We start from the raw sequence: 13,632 nt of genomic DNA on the forward strand, positions 1-13,632 counted from the left end.
TCTGAACGAGACAACAGACAGAGAATGTTTTATTTAAAAACGTCACAAAACCCTTCTCGCTACCTTAAAACAGTTACAATAATTCCACGATTCCAGCTCAGCAACTTGTTCTTGAAATTTAGAAGGAATTTTAAAACTTTGTAATAATTAAAACAGTTACAAAAATTCCACAATTTTCCACTATAAATGATCGACATCACAGCAAAAATAATGCAGGAACGTTGCCTTATATATTTTCGATATGCGTGATGGAACTAAAAAAATAAATTCAACAGCTCATTTACTCAAGCAGTCTCCCATGCTAGACCTAACCACGCCCGTTTGTACTTTACTTTAAACATTGGTCGATCACCTAACCACACAGCTGCATCGATTATTGGAAATTCAGCGGAATTGCCGGCTATTTCAGATTTGTTTATGTTTCAAAAACGATATCGCTTTCACAGGTACCTCCTATAATTGACCAATGACCTCTAATACTTTGGACACTACGATAATTTAACACCAATTAACGAAACATTCATTCACATTTTCGAACTTTTAACTATTGGACTTGATAATATGATATCACAGGTAACAATCCCGAAAGAAACTACCAAATTTATAATCGCTTTTTACAACTTTGTAAGCAGTACCTTGTCGATTTTTTGGTAGGCTGTGGTGATAATCTGCTTATATATGAGGCATTCTTGTAATATTTACTTAATGTTTTCGAAATTTAACTGCGGGGTTGTCATGACAATGGCTTAGGTTAAATATATAAGCAACTCCGCCAACATTTCCTTCGTTTTTTCCAACATTGCACGGTGTTTTCAAACATTTTGCCCTCACCCCATGGCAACATCTATAGGCTGCTTTCAATTGGATTTTATTAAATTTCTCGACTTTACAACTGCGCGTTCATATATGCCAACAACTTAGGTCATACATACAAATACATCTACCAACTTTGCAATAACTTTGCACAACTTTGCAATCACTTTGAACAACTTTGCACGGAGTGTTAACAGCATAAATCCCACTACGTGCCGACAGATCAGCAACTTGTTTTTGAAATTAGAAGGAATTTGAAAACTGTCCGTTAATTAAAACAGTTACAACAATTCCACGATTTTCCACTATAAATGATTGACATCACAGTTAGAAACAATGCAGGAACGTTGCCTTATATATTTTCGATATGCGTGATGAAACAAACCAAAAATAAACTCAACAGCTCATTTACTCAGGCAGTCTCCTATGCAAGAACTAACTACGCCCGTTTGTGCTTTACTTTAAACATGGGTCGATCACCTAACCACACAGCTTCATCGATTATTTGAAATTCAGCCGAATTGCCGGCTATTTCAGATTGTTTAATGTTTCAAAAACGATATCGCTTTCACGGGCACCTCCAATAATTGACCTATGTCCTCTACATACTTTGAGTAACACTACGCTAATTTAACACCAATTAACGAAACATTTATTCACATTTTCGAACTTTTAACTAATAGACTTGTTAATATAATATCACAGGTAACAATCTCGAATGAAACTACCAACTTTGCAATAGCTTTTTACAACTTTGTAAGCAGTTTCTTGTCGATTCTTTGGTAGGCTGTGGTGATAATCTGCTTATATATAAGACATTCTCGGAACATTTACTTAATGTTTTCGAAATTTAACTGCGGGGTTGTCATGAAAATGACTTACGTTAAATATATAAGCAACTCCGCCAACATTTCCATCGTTTTTTTCCAACTTTGCACGGTGGCTCCAAACATTTTGCCCCCACCTCATGGCAACATCTATAGACTGCTTTCAATTGGCTTTTATTGATTTTTTCGACTTTACAACTGCGCGTTTCTATATGCCAACAACGTAGGTCATACATACAAATACATCTACCAACTTTGCAATAACTTTGCACAACTTTGCAATCACTTTGAACAACTTTGCACGGAGTGTTAACAGCATAAATCCCACTACGTGCCGACAGATCAGCAACTTGTTTTTGAAATTAGAAGGAATTTGAAAACTGTCCGTTAATTAAAACAGTTACAACAATTCCACGATTTTCCACTATAAATGATTGACATCACAGTTAGAAACAATGCAGGAACGTTGCCTTATATATTTTCGATATGCGTGATGAAACAAACCAAAAATAAACTCAACAGCTCATTTACTCAGGCAGTCTCCTATGCAAGAACTAACTACGCCCGTTTGTGCTTTACTTTAAACATGGGTCGATCACCTAACCACACAGCTTCATCGATTATTTGAAATTCAGCCGAATTGCCGGCTATTTCAGATTGTTTAATGTTTCAAAAACGATATCGCTTTCACGGGCACCTCCAATAATTGACCTATGTCCTCTACATACTTTGAGTAACACTACGCTAATTTAACACCAATTAACGAAACATTTATTCACATTTTCGAAATTTTAACTAATAGACTTGTTAATATAATATCACAGGTAACAATCTCGAATGAAACTACCAACTTTGCAATAGCTTTTTACAACTTTGTAAGCAGTTTCTTGTCGATTCTTTGGTAGGCTGTGGTGATAATCTGCTTATATATAAGACATTCTCGGAACATTTACTTAATGTTTTCGAAATTTAACTGCGGGGTTGTCATGAAAATGACTTACGTTAAATATATAAGCAACTCCGCCAACATTTCCATCGTTTTTTTCCAACTTTGCACGGTGGCTCCAAACATTTTGCCCCCACCTCATGGCAACATCTATAGACTGCTTTCAATTGGCTTTTATTGATTTTTTCGACTTTACAACTGCGCGTTTCTATATGCCAACAACGTAGGTCATACATACAAATACATCTACTAACATTTCAATAACTTTGCACAACTTTGCAATCACTTTGAACAACTTTGCACGGAGTGGTAACAGCGTAAATCCCACTACGTGCCGACAGATCAGCAACTTGTTCTTGAAATTAGAAGGAATTTGAAAACTGTCCATTAATTAAAACAGTTACAACAATTCCACGATTTCCCACTAAAAATGATCGACATCACAGTAAGAAAAATGCAGGAACGTTGCCTTATATATTTTCGATATGCGTGATGAAACAAAAAAATAAACTCAACAGGTCATTTACTCAGGCAGTCTCCTATGCAAGAACTAACCACGCCCGTTTGTGCTTTACTTTAAACATTTGTCGATCACCTAACCACACAGCTGCATCGATTATTTGAAATTCAGCTGAATTGCCGGCTATTTCAGATTTTTTAATGTTTCAAAAACGATATCGCTTTCACAGGTACCTCCTATAATTGACCTATGACCTCTACATACTTTGAGTAACACTACGATAATTTAACACCAATTAACGAAACATTTATTCACATTTTCGAACTTTTAACTATTGGACTTGTTAATATGATATCACAGGTAACAATCCCGAATGAAACTACCAACTTTGCAATCGCTTTTTACAACTTTGTAAGCAGTTTCTTGTCGATTTTTCCGTTGGCTGTTGTGATAATCTGCTTATATATAAGACATTATCGGAACATTTACTTAATGTTTTCTAAATTTAACTGCGAGGTTGTCATGAAAATGACTTACATTAAATGTATAAGCAACTCCGCCAACATTTTCTTTGTTTTTTCCAACTTTGCACGGTGTTTTCAAACATTTTGCCCTCACCTCATGGCAACATCTATAGACTGCTTTCAATTGGCTTTTATTGAATTTCTAGACTTTACAACTGCGCGTTTCTATATGCCAACAACTTAAGTCATATATACAAATACATCTACCAACTTTGCAATAACTTTGCACAACTTTGCAATCACTTTGAACAACTTTGCACGGAGTAGTAACAGCGTAAATCCCACTACGTGCCGACAGATCAGCAACTTGTTCTTGAAATCTAGAAGGAATTTGAAAACTTTGTATTAATTAAAACAGTTACAAAATTTCTACGATTTTCCACTATAAATGATCTACATCACAGTAAAAAGAATGCAGGAACGTTGCCTTATATATTTTCGATATGCGTGATGGAACTAAAAAAATAAACTCAACAGCTCATTTACTCAAGCAGTCTCCCATGCAAGAACTAGCCACGCCCGTTTGTACTTTACTTTAAACATTGGTCAATCACCTAACCACACAGCTGCATCGATTATTGGAAATTCAGCCGAATTGCCGGCTATTTCAGATTTTTTTATGTTTCAAAACTGATATCGCTTTCACATGTACCTCCTATAACTGACCTATGACCTCTACATACTTTGAGTAACACTACGATAATTTAACACTAATTAACGAAACATTTATTCACATTTTCGAACTTTTAACTATTGGACTTGTTAATATGATATCACAGGTAACAATCCCGAATGAAACTACCAACTTTGCAATCGCTTTTTACAACTTTGTAAGCAGTTTCTTGTCGATTTTTCCGTTGGCTGTTGTGATAATCTGCTTATATATAAGACATTCTCGGAACATTTACTTAATGTTTTCTAAATTTAACTGCGGGATTGTCATGAAAATGACTTACGTTAAATATATAAACAACTCCGCTAACATTTCCTTCGTTTTTTCCAACATTGCACGGTGTTTTCAAACATTTTGCCCTCAGCTCATGGGAACATCTATAGACTGCTTTCAATCGGTTTTTATTAAATTTCTCGACTTTACAACTGCGTGTTTCTATATGCCAAACACTTAGTTCATACATACAAATCCATCTACCAACTTTGCAATAACTTTGCACAATTTTGCAATCACTTTGAATAACTTTGCCGGGAGTGTTAACAGCGTAAATCTCACTACGTGCCGACAGCTCAGCAACTTGTTCTTGAAATCTAGAAGGATTTAGAAAACTTTGTATTAATTAAAACAGTTACAAAATTTCTACGATTTTCCACTATAAATGATCTACATCACAGTAAGAAAAATGCAGGAACGTTGCCTTATATATTTTCGATATGCGTGATGAAACAAAAAAATTAAACTCAACAGGTCATTTACTCAGGCAGTCTCCTATGCAAGAACTAACCACGCCCGTTTGTGCTTTACTTTAAACATTTGTCGATCACCTAACCACACAGCTGCATCGATTATTTGAAATTCAGCTGAATTGCCGGCTATTTCAGATTTTTTAATGTTTCAAAAACGATATCGCTTTCACAGGCGCCTCCTATAATTGACCTATGACCTCTACATACTTTGAGTAACACTACGATAATTTAACACCAATTAGCGAAACATTTATTCACATTTTCAAACTGTTAACTATTGGACTTGTTAATATGATATCACAGGTAACAATCCCGAATGAAACTACCAACTTTGCAATCGCTTTTTACAACTTTGTAAGCAGTTTCTTGTCGATTTGTTGGTAGGCTGTGGTGATAATCTGCTTAAATATAAGACATTCTCGGAACATTTACTTAATGTTTTCGAAATTTAACTGCGGGGTTGTCATGAAAATGACTTACGTTAAATATAACAGAAACTCCGCCAACATTTCCTTCGCTTTTTCCAACTTTGCACGGTGTGTTCTAACATTTTACCATCAGCTCATGGGAACATCTATAGACTGCTTTCAATCGGTTTTTATTAAATTTCTCGACTTTACAACTGCGTGTTTCTATATGCCAAAAACTTAGTTCATACATACAAATCCATCTACCAACTTTGCAATAACTTTGCACAATTTTGCAATCACTTTGAATAACTTTGCCGGGAGTGTTAACAGCGTAAATGCCACTACGTGCCGACAGCTCAGCAACTTGTTCTTGAAATCTAGAAGGAATTTGAAAACTGTCCATTAATTAAAACAGTTACAATAATTCCACGATTTCCCACTACAAATGATCGACATCACAGTAAGAAAGAATGCAGGAACGTTGCCTTATATATTTTCGATATGCGTGATGAAACAAAAAAATAAACTCAACAGCTCATTTACTCAAGCAGTCTCCCATGCAAGAACTAACCACGCCCGTTTGTACTTTACTTTAAACATTGGTCGATCACCTAACCACACAGCTGCATCGATTATTAGAAATTCAGCCGAATTGCCGGCTATTTCAGATTTTTTAATGTTTCAAAAACGATATCGCTTTCACACGTACCTCCTATAATTGACCTATGACCTCTACATACTTTGATTAACACTACGATAATTTAACACCAATTAACGAAACATTCATTCACATTTTCGAACTTTTAACTATTGGACTTGATAATATGATATCACAGGTAACAATCCCGAAAGAAACTACCAAATTTATAATCGCTTTTTACAACTTTGTAAGCAGTACCTTGTCGATTTTTTGGAAGGCTGTGGTGATAATCTGCTTATATATGAGGCATTCTTGTAATATTTACTTAATGTTTTCGAAATTTAACTGCGGGGTTGTCATGACAATGGCTTAGGTTAAATATATAAGCAACTCCGCCTACATTTCCTTCGTTTTTTCCAACATTGCACGGTGTTTTCAAACATTTTGCCCTCACCTCATGGCAACATCTATAGGCTGCTTTCAATTGGATTTTATTAAATTTCTCGACTTTACAACTGCGCGTTCATATATGCCAACAACTTAGGTCATACATACAAATACATCTACCAACTTTGCAATAACTTTGCACAACTTTGCAATCACTTTGAACAACTTTGCACGGAGTGTTAACAGCATAAATCCCACTACGTGCCGACAGATCAGCAACTTGTTTTTGAAATTAGAAGGAATTTGAAAACTGTCCGTTAATTAAAACAGTTACAACAATTCCACGATTTTCCACTATAAATGATTGACATCACAGTTAGAAACAATGCAGGAACGTTGCCTTATATATTTTCGATATGCGTGATGAAACAAACCAAAAATAAACTCAACAGCTCATTTACTCAGGCAGTCTCCTATGCAAGAACTAACTACGCCCGTTTGTGCTTTACTTTAAACATGGGTCGATCACCTAACCACACAGCTTCATCGATTATTTGAAATTCAGCCGAATTGCCGGCTATTTCAGATTGTTTAATGTTTCAAAAACGATATCGCTTTCACGGGTACCTCCAATAATTGACCTATGTCCTCTACATACTTTGAGTAACACTACGCTAATTTAACACCAATTAACGAAACATTTATTCACATTTTCGAACTTTTAACTAATAGACTTGTTAATATAATATCACAGGTAACAATCTCGAATGAAACTACCAACTTTGCAATAGCTTTTTACAACTTTGTAAGCAGTTTCTTGTCGATTCTTTGGTAGGCTGTGGTGATAATCTGCTTATATATAAGACATTCTCGGAACATTTACTTAATGTTTTCGAAATTTAACTGCGGGGTTGTCATGAAAATGACTTACGTTAAATATATAAGCAACTCCGCCAACATTTCCATCGTTTTTTTCCAACTTTGCACGGTGGCTCCAAACATTTTGCCCCCACCTCATGGCAACATCTATAGACTGCTTTCAATTGGCTTTTATTGATTTTTTCGACTTTACAACTGCGCGTTTCTATATGCCAACAACGTAGGTCATACATACAAATACATCTACTAACATTTCAATAACTTTGCACAACTTTGCAATCACTTTGAACAACTTTGCACGGAGTGGTAACAGCGTAAATCCCACTACGTGCCGACAGATCAGCAACTTGTTCTTGAAATTAGAAGGAATTTGAAAACTGTCCATTAATTAAAACAGTTACAACAATTCCACGATTTCCCACTAAAAATGATCGACATCACAGTAAGAAAAATGCAGGAACGTTGCCTTATATATTTTCGATATGCGTGATGAAACAAAAAAAATAAACTCAACAGGTCATTTACTCAGGCAGTCTCCTATGCAAGAACTAACCACGCCCGTTTGTGCTTTACTTTAAACATTTGTCGATCACCTAACCACACAGCTGCATCGATTATTTGAAATTCAGCTGAATTGCCGGCTATTTCAGATTTTTTAATGTTTCAAAAACGATATCGCTTTCACAGGTACCTCCTATAATTGACCTATGACCTCTACATACTTTGAGTAACACTACGATAATTTAACACCAATTAACGAAACATTTATTCACATTTTCGAACTTTTAACTATTGGACTTGTTAATATGATATCACAGGTAACAATCCCGAATGAAACTACCAACTTTGCAATCGCTTTTTACAACTTTGTAAGCAGTTTCTTGTCGATTTTTCCGTTGGCTGTTGTGATAATCTGCTTATATATAAGACATTATCGGAACATTTACTTAATGTTTTCTAAATTTAACTGCGAGGTTGTCATGAAAATGACTTACATTAAATGTATAAGCAACTCCGCCAACATTTTCTTTGTTTTTTCCAACTTTGCACGGTGTTTTCAAACATTTTGCCCTCACCTCATGGCAACATCTATAGACTGCTTTCAATTGGCTTTTATTGAATTTCTAGACTTTACAACTGCGCGTTTCTATATGCCAACAACTTAAGTCATATATACAAATACATCTACCAACTTTGCAATAACTTTGCACAACTTTGCAATCACTTTGAACAACTTTGCACGGAGTAGTAACAGCGTAAATCCCACTACGTGCCGACAGATCAGCAACTTGTTCTTGAAATCTAGAAGGAATTTGAAAACTTTGTATTAATTAAAACAGTTACAAAATTTCTACGATTTTCCACTATAAATGATCTACATCACAGTAAAAAGAATGCAGGAACGTTGCCTTATATATTTTCGATATGCGTGATGGAACTAAAAAAATAAACTCAACAGCTCATTTACTCAAGCAGTCTCCCATGCAAGAACTAGCCACGCCCGTTTGTACTTTACTTTAAACATTGGTCAATCACCTAACCACACAGCTGCATCGATTATTGGAAATTCAGCCGAATTGCCGGCTATTTCAGATTTTTTTATGTTTCAAAACTGATATCGCTTTCACATGTACCTCCTATAACTGACCTATGACCTCTACATACTTTGAGTAACACTACGATAATTTAACACTAATTAACGAAACATTTATTCACATTTTCGAACTTTTAACTATTGGACTTGTTAATATGATATCACAGGTAACAATCCCGAATGAAACTACCAACTTTCCAATCGCTTTTTACAACTTTGTAAGCAGTTTCTTGTCGATTTTTCCGTTGGCTGTTGTGATAATCTGCTTATATATAAGACATTCTCGGAACATTTACTTAATGTTTTCTAAATTTAACTGCGGGATTGTCATGAAAATGGCTTACGTTAAATATATAAACAACTCCGCTAACATTTCCTTCGTTTTTTCCAACATTGCACGGTGTTTTCAAACATTTTGCCCTAGCTCATGGGAACATCTATAGACTGCTTTCAATCGGTTTTTATTAAATTTCTCGACTTTACAACTGCGTGTTTCTATATGCCAAACACTTAGTTCATACATACAAATCCATCTACCAACTTTGCAATAACTTTGCACAATTTTGCAATCACTTTGAATAACTTTGCCGGGAGTGTTAACAGCGTAAATCTCACTACGTGCCGACAGCTCAGCAACTTGTTCTTGAAATCTAGAAGGATTTAGAAAACTTTGTATTAATTAAAACAGTTACAAAATTTCTACGATTTTCCACTATAAATGATCTACATCACAGTAAGAAAAATGCAGGAACGTTGCCTTATATATTTTCGATATGCGTGATGAAACAAAAAAATTAAACTCAACAGGTCATTTACTCAGGCAGTCTCCTATGCAAGAACTAACCACGCCCGTTTGTGCTTTACTTTAAACATTTGTCGATCACCTAACCACACAGCTGCATCGATTATTTGAAATTCAGCTGAATTGCCGGCTATTTCAGATTTTTTAATGTTTCAAAAACGATATCGCTTTCACAGGCGCCTCCTATAATTGACCTATGACCTCTACATACTTTGAGTAACACTACGATAATTTAACACCAATTAGCGAAACATTTATTCACATTTTCAAACTGTTAACTGTTGGACTTGTTAATATGATATCACAGGTAACAATCCCGAATGAAACTACCAACTTTGCAATCGCTTTTTACAACTTTGTAAGCAGTTTCTTGTCGATTTGTTGGTAGGCTGTGGTGATAATCTGCTTAAATATAAGACATTCTCGGAACATTTACTTAATGTTTTCGAAATTTAACTGCGGGGTTGTCATGAAAATGACTTACGTTAAATATAACAGAAACTCCGCCAACATTTCCTTCGCTTTTTCCAACTTTGCACGGTGTGTTCTAACATTTTACCATCAGCTCATGGGAACATCTATAGACTGCTTTCAATCGGTTTTTATTAAATTTCTCGACTTTACAACTGCGTGTTTCTATATGCCAAAAACTTAGTTCATACATACAAATCCATCTACCAACTTTGCAATAACTTTGCACAATTTTGCAATCACTTTGAATAACTTTGCCGGGAGTGTTAACAGCGTAAATGCCACTACGTGCCGACAGCTCAGCAACTTGTTCTTGAAATCTAGAAGGAATTTGAAAACTGTCCATTAATTAAAACAGTTACAATAATTCCACGATTTCCCACTACAAATGATCGACATCACAGTTAGAAACAATGCAGGAACGTTGCCTTATATATTTTCGATATGCGTGATGAAACAAACCAAAAATAAACTCAACAGCTCATTTACTCAGGCAGTCTCCTATGCAAGAACTAACTACGCCCGTTTGTGCTTTACTTTAAACATGGGTCGATCACCTAACCACACAGCTTCATCGATTATTTGAAATTCAGCCGAATTGCCGGCTATTTCAGATTGTTTAATGTTTCAAAAACGATATCGCTTTCACGGGTACCTCCAATAATTGACCTATGTCCTCTACATACTTTGAGTAACACTACGCTAATTTAACACCAATTAACGAAACATTTATTCACATTTTCGAACTTTTAACTAATAGACTTGTTAATATAATATCACAGGTAACAATCTCGAATGAAACTACCAACTTTGCAATAGCTTTTTACAACTTTGTAAGCAGTTTCTTGTCGATTCTTTGGTAGGCTGTGGTGATAATCTGCTTATATATAAGACATTCTCGGAACATTTACTTAATGTTTTCGAAATTTAACTGCGGGGTTGTCATGAAAATGACTTACGTTAAATATATAAGCAACTCCGCCAACATTTCCATCGTTTTTTTCCAACTTTGCACGGTGGCTCCAAACATTTTGCCCCCACCTCATGGCAACATCTATAGACTGCTTTCAATTGGCTTTTATTGATTTTTTCGACTTTACAACTGCGCGTTTCTATATGCCAACAACGTAGGTCATACATACAAATACATCTACTAACATTTCAATAACTTTGCACAACTTTGCAATCACTTTGAACAACTTTGCACGGAGTGGTAACAGCGTAAATCCCACTACGTGCCGACAGATCAGCAACTTGTTCTTGAAATTAGAAGGAATTTGAAAACTGTCCATTAATTAAAACAGTTACAACAATTCCACGATTTCCCACTAAAAATGATCGACATCACAGTAAGAAAAATGCAGGAACGTTGCCTTATATATTTTCGATATGCGTGATGAAACAAAAAAAATAAACTCAACAGGTCATTTACTCAGGCAGTCTCCTATGCAAGAACTAACCACGCCCGTTTGTGCTTTACTTTAAACATTTGTCGATCACCTAACCACACAGCTGCATCGATTATTTGAAATTCAGCTGAATTGCCGGCTATTTCAGATTTTTTAATGTTTCAAAAACGATATCGCTTTCACAGGTACCTCCTATAATTGACCTATGACCTCTACATACTTTGAGTAACACTACGATAATTTAACACCAATTAACGAAACATTTATTCACATTTTCGAACTTTTAACTATTGGACTTGTTAATATGATATCACAGGTAACAATCCCGAATGAAACTACCAACTTTGCAATCGCTTTTTACAACTTTGTAAGCAGTTTCTTGTCGATTTTTCCGTTGGCTGTTGTGATAATCTGCTTATATATAAGACATTATCGGAACATTTACTTAATGTTTTCTAAATTTAACTGCGAGGTTGTCATGAAAATGACTTACATTAAATGTATAAGCAACTCCGCCAACATTTTCTTTGTTTTTTCCAACTTTGCACGGTGTTTTCAAACATTTTGCCCTCACCTCATGGCAACATCTATAGACTGCTTTCAATTGGCTTTTATTGAATTTCTAGACTTTACAACTGCGCGTTTCTATATGCCAACAACTTAAGTCATATATACAAATACATCTACCAACTTTGCAATAACTTTGCACAACTTTGCAATCACTTTGAACAACTTTGCACGGAGTAGTAACAGCGTAAATCCCACTACGTGCCGACAGATCAGCAACTTGTTCTTGAAATCTAGAAGGAATTTGAAAACTTTGTATTAATTAAAACAGTTACAAAATTTCTACGATTTTCCACTATAAATGATCTACATCACAGTAAAAAGAATGCAGGAACGTTGCCTTATATATTTTCGATATGCGTGATGGAACTAAAAAAATAAACTCAACAGCTCATTTACTCAAGCAGTCTCCCATGCAAGAACTAGCCACGCCCGTTTGTACTTTACTTTAAACATTGGTCAATCACCTAACCACACAGCTGCATCGATTATTGGAAATTCAGCCGAATTGCCGGCTATTTCAGATTTTTTTATGTTTCAAAACTGATATCGCTTTCACATGTACCTCCTATAACTGACCTATGACCTCTACATACTTTGAGTAACACTACGATAATTTAACACTAATTAACGAAACATTTATTCACATTTTCGAACTTTTAACTATTGGACTTGTTAATATGATATCACAGGTAACAATCCCGAATGAAACTACCAACTTTCCAATCGCTTTTTACAACTTTGTAAGCAGTTTCTTGTCGATTTTTCCGTTGGCTGTTGTGATAATCTGCTTATATATAAGACATTCTCGGAACATTTACTTAATGTTTTCTAAATTTAACTGCGGGATTGTCATGAAAATGGCTTACGTTAAATATATAAACAACTCCGCTAACATTTCCTTCGTTTTTTCCAACATTGCACGGTGTTTTCAAACATTTTGCCCTAGCTCATGGGAACATCTATAGACTGCTTTCAATCGGTTTTTATTAAATTTCTCGACTTTACAACTGCGTGTTTCTATATGCCAAACACTTAGTTCATACATACAAATCCATCTACCAACTTTGCAATAACTTTGCACAATTTTGCAATCACTTTGAATAACTTTGCCGGGAGTGTTAACAGCGTAAATCTCACTACGTGCCGACAGCTCAGCAACTTGTTCTTGAAATCTAGAAGGATTTAGAAAACTTTGTATTAATTAAAACAGTTACAAAATTTCTACGATTTTCCACTATAAATGATCTACATCACAGTAAGAAAAATGCAGGAACGTTGCCTTATATATTTTCGATATGCGTGATGAAACAAAAAAATTAAACTCAACAGGTCATTTACTCAGGCAGTCTCCTATGCAAGAACTAACCACGCCCGTTTGTGCTTTACTTTAAACATTTGTCGATCACCTAACCACACAGCTGCATCGATTATTTGAAATTCAGCTGAATTGCCGGCTATTTCAGATTTTTTAATGTTTCAAA

The sequence above is a fragment of the Saccoglossus kowalevskii genome, chromosome 7, assembly GCF_978046115.1.
Source record: "Saccoglossus kowalevskii chromosome 7, keSacKowa6.1, whole genome shotgun sequence".
NCBI classification, from domain to species: domain Eukaryota; kingdom Metazoa; phylum Hemichordata; class Enteropneusta; family Harrimaniidae; genus Saccoglossus; species Saccoglossus kowalevskii.